We start from the raw sequence: 4,772 nt of genomic DNA on the forward strand, positions 1-4,772 counted from the left end.
TAAATTTAAATTCAGTTAGTCAACATATAATACATTATTAGTTTCAGATGTAGTGTTCAGTGATTCATCAGCTGTGTATAACATCATGTGTTCATCATATCTCATGTCCTCCTTAAGGCCCGTAACCCAATCACCTCTTCCCCCCACCCATCTCCCCTCCAGCAACCCTCAGTTTCTTTCCCAGAGTCAAGAGTTTCTCATGGTTTGTCTCCCTCTCTGATTTCTTCTCATTCAGTTTTCCCTCCCTTACCCTATGATCAGGTGCATTATTTCTTATATTCCACATATGATTGAAACCATATGATAATTATCTTTCTCTAACTGACTTATTTCACTTAGTATAATAACCTCCAGTTCCATCTACATCGATGTAAATGGTAGGTATTCATCCTTTGTGTGCTGAGCAAAATTCCATTGTTATATATAGAATCTCTTATTTAATGCACACACCGTATTTTATCCATGCTTTTATCTAGAAATTTCAGGATCTAAGAACATTTTGAATAAAAGTCGTACCTTAAATAATTACTGAATAAACTTTCTTCTTAAATACTTTTTAGAAAATTTCAGAAGAATACATTCTATATTGAGGGGTATTTTTAACATAAATGAGTTTCTTCCACAAGGAGAAGCCAGAAAATCACTGGCTAATGTGTACATTTGAGATGGCATTTGGAGAAAAATTTTTGAATTAAATTTTTTTTAAGAAACACATATGTAGCAATGGCATTTACATATATTTTTTTTTTCACTTGTTCATTTACTCAACAAATATTGATGCAACATATGTCACATTGAGAAATGTTAAACACCTCTGTAAAGTAGAAATCTTTGTCCTTGACTTAATGGCAGTATAAGAAAAAGTCAGAAAAATAAATTGAGAAATGTTTAAAATTAGCATTAAATATACCATTTTTAGCATTTATGGAAAAGATCGTAATATTTTTATAGAGCTAATGATAGTGCAAATAATACCATTTTCTCTTCCCAAAATATCCAAAAAATGTTTAAAACATGAATCATAGTATACCATTCACTGGCTTTAGATGTTCCCACCACATTTATATTAATTGGAATGCCCAGGCTGGTCTACACTATCTTCCCTCACTCCTTCTCTTATGCTTTTCCTCCTTCATCTCACTGTGTTCTCCCCAGTCTCATAGGCCTTTTTTTTTTTTAAGATTTTATTTATTTGACAGACAGATCGTGTAGGCAGAGAGGCAGGCAGAGAGAGAGGAAGGGAAGCAGGCTCCCCGCTGAGCAGAGAGCCCGATGTGAGGCTCGATCCCAGGACACTGAGATCATGACCTGAGCCAAAGGCATAGGCTTTAACTCACTGAGCCACCCAGGTGCCCCAAGTCTCATAGGCCTTTGCTCTGTTGTTGGACATATTGAGTCCATGTCTGCTGGTAGCAGGCCTTTGTTTGCTGCTTGAAATGTTCTTCCCTGCTTTCTGCCATAAGGTGCTTATCTTTTAAGACTAAATGTGACTTGACTCCTATTTCTTCACAAAGGACATTTTTTACTCTTTTGGCTTATTTCACTTAGCATAATATACTCTAATTCTCTCCATGTCATTACAAATGTCAATATTTCATTTTTTCTGATAGCTGAGTAATGTACATTGTATATATATATACTGCAACTTCTTTATCAATTCATCAGTTGATGGATCTTTGGGCTCTTTCCATAGTTTTGGCTATTGTTGATAATGCTGCTGTATAAACACTGGAATGCAGATACACCTTCACCGTTTTGTATCCTTTTGGTAAGTACCTAGTACTGCAATTGCTGGATCATAGGGTAGTTACAATTTTAACTTTTTGGGAACCTCCATACTGTTTTCCAGATTGGCTACACCAGTTTCCATTCCCACCAGCAGTGCAAGAGGGTTCCTCTTTCTGTGCATCCTCACCAACACATGTTCTTTCTGGTGTTGCTAATATTAGCCACTCTAACAGTTGTGAGATAATATCTTATCATGAAATATATTTATATTTCTCTGATGATGAGTTGATATTGAACATTTTTTCATGTGTCTGTTAGTCATCTGGAGGTCTTCTTTGAAAAAATATCTATCGTGTTTTCTGTTCATTTCGTAACTGGATAATTTGGTTTTAGGGGTGTTGAATTTTTTAAGTTCTTTATAGATTTTGGATACCAACCCTTGCCAGACATGTCCTTTGCAAATATCTTCTCCCATTCTGTAGGCTGCCCTTTTGTTTTTGTTGATCGTTTCTTTTGCTGTGCAGAAGTTTTTATCCTGATGAAGTCTCAATAGCTCATTTTTGCTTTTGTTTTCCTTTGTGGCGATGTGTCTAGTAAGAAGTTGCTATGGCTGATGTCAAAGTAGTTACTTCTTGTGTTCTTTAGGATTTTGATGATTTCCTACCTCACATTTAGGTCTTTCATCTAATTTGAATTTATTTTTGTGTATAGTGTAAGAAAGTGGTCCAGTTTCCTTTTGCATGTTGCTGTTCAGTCTGCTGAACACCATTTGTTGAAGAGATTATCTTTTTTTCCATTGGATAGGCTTTCCTGTTTTATTGAAGATTACTTGACCATGTAGTTTTGGGAAATTTTCTGGGTTTTCTGTTTTTTTTTTTTTAAGATTTTATTTATTTTTTTGACAGACAGAGATCACAAGTGGGCAGAGAAGCAGGCAGGGAGAGAGGAGGAAGCAGGCTCCCTGCTGAGCAGAGAGCCTGATGTGGGGCTCAATCCCAGGACCCTGGGATCATGACCTGAGCCGAAGGCAGAGGCTTTAACCCACTGAGCCACCCAGGCACCCCTGGGTTTTCTGTTCTATTCCATTAACCTATGTGTCTTGTTTTTGTGCCAGTACTATATTGTCTTGATGACTAAAGCTTTGTAATATAGCTTGTTGAAGACTGGAATTGTGATACCTCCAGCTTTGCTTTTCTTTTTCAGGACTGCTTTGGTTATTCAGTTTCTTTTGGGGTTCCATATAAATTTTAGGATTCTTTGTTCTAGCTTGGTGAAAAATGCTGGTGGTATTTTGGTAAGTATTGTATTAAATATGTAGATGGCTTTGAGTATAGACATTTTAGCAATGTTTGGTCTTCAAGTCCATGAGTATGGAATGTTCTTCCATTTCTTTGTGTCCTCAATTTCTTTCATAAGTTTTCTATAGTTTTTAGGACACAGAATTTTTACATCTTTGGTTAGGTTTAGTCCCATGCATCTTATCATCTTTGGTGTAATTGTAAATGGGATAGATTCCTTGATTTATTTTCCTGCTGCTTTATTATTAGTGTATAGAAATGCAAGATATTTCTGTACATTAATTTTATATCCTGTGACTTGGCTGAATTCTATATTAGTTCTACCAATATTTTGGTGGGGTCTTTTGAGTTTTCTACTCAAAGTACTGAGTATCTGCAAGTATTGAATGTTTGACTTTTTCCTTGCCAATGTGGATGACTTTTATTTCTTTTTGTTGCCAACTGCTAAGGCTAAGACTTTGAGTACTATGTTAAATAGTCATGGTGAGGGTAGACATCCTATCTTGTTCTTGACTGTGGAGGAATAGTTCTCAGTTTTTCCCCATTGAACATATATCAGCTGTAGGTCTTTTGTATATGGCCTTCATAAATGTTGAGGTAAATCTTCACATATCCTTACGTTTTTAAGGGTTTTTAATGAAGAATGAAAATTGTATTTTGTCAAATGCTTTTTCTGCATCTACTGATGGGATCATATGGTTCTTATCCTTTCTTTTATTAATGTGGTATGCCACATTAATTTGTGAATATTAAACTACCCTACAGCCCAGGAATATGTCCCACTTCATCATGGTAATAATTCTTTAAATGTACTATTGGACTCAATTTGCTAGTATATTATTGAAAATTTTAAATCCATGTTCATCAGTCTGTAATTCTCCTCTTTAGTGAAGTCTTTTGTTTTGAAATCAAGGTAATGCTGGCCTTGCAGAGAGAGTTTAGAAGTTTTCCTTCCATTTCTACTTTTTGGAACCATTTGATAAGAATAGGTATTAATTCTCTCTAAATGTCTGGTAGAATCTTCTGGGAGCCATCTGGCCTTGGACTTGTATTTGTTGGTAGAATTTTGATTACTAATTCAATCTATTTGCTGTTTATGTGTTTTCCAAAATTTTCTTTCTTTATGTTTCCATTTTGGTAGTTTTTGTGTTTCTAAGAATTTGTCAATTTCACCCAGATTTCCCAGTTTGTTGGCATATAATTTTCATAATATTCTCATAATTGTTTGTATTTCTGAGGTGTTGGTTATGATCTCTTCTCTTTCATTTCTGATTTTATTTGAGTCCTTTCTCTTTTCTTTTTAATTAAGTCTGGCTAGGTGTTTGTCAATTTTATTAATTCTTTCAAAGAACCTCCTTTTAGTTTCCTTGATCTGTTGTACTTTTTTGTTTGTTTCTATATCGTTGAATTCTGCTCTAATCTTTATTATTCCCCTTCTTCTGCTTGCTTTATGTTTTGTTTGCTGTTCCTTTTCTTTTTCTTTTAGGTGTAAGTTTAAGTTGTGTATTTTAAGACTTTTCTTGCTTCTTAAGGTAGGCCTGTGTTGCAATATTACTTCCCTCTTAAGACTGTCTTTGCTCATCCCAAAGGTTTTGGAATGTCGTATTTTCATTTTCATTTGCTTTCATGCACTTTAAATTTTTTCTTTAATTTCTTGGTTTAACCAATTTATTCTTTGGTAGGATGTTCCTTAACCTCCATGTATTTGTGGTCTTTCATTTTTTTTTTCTTGTGATTGACTTCAAG

The sequence above is a fragment of the Lontra canadensis genome, unplaced genomic scaffold, assembly GCF_010015895.1.
Source record: "Lontra canadensis isolate GAN:19392208 unplaced genomic scaffold, GSC_riverotter_1.0 scaffold252, whole genome shotgun sequence".
Taxonomy (NCBI): domain Eukaryota; kingdom Metazoa; phylum Chordata; class Mammalia; order Carnivora; family Mustelidae; genus Lontra; species Lontra canadensis.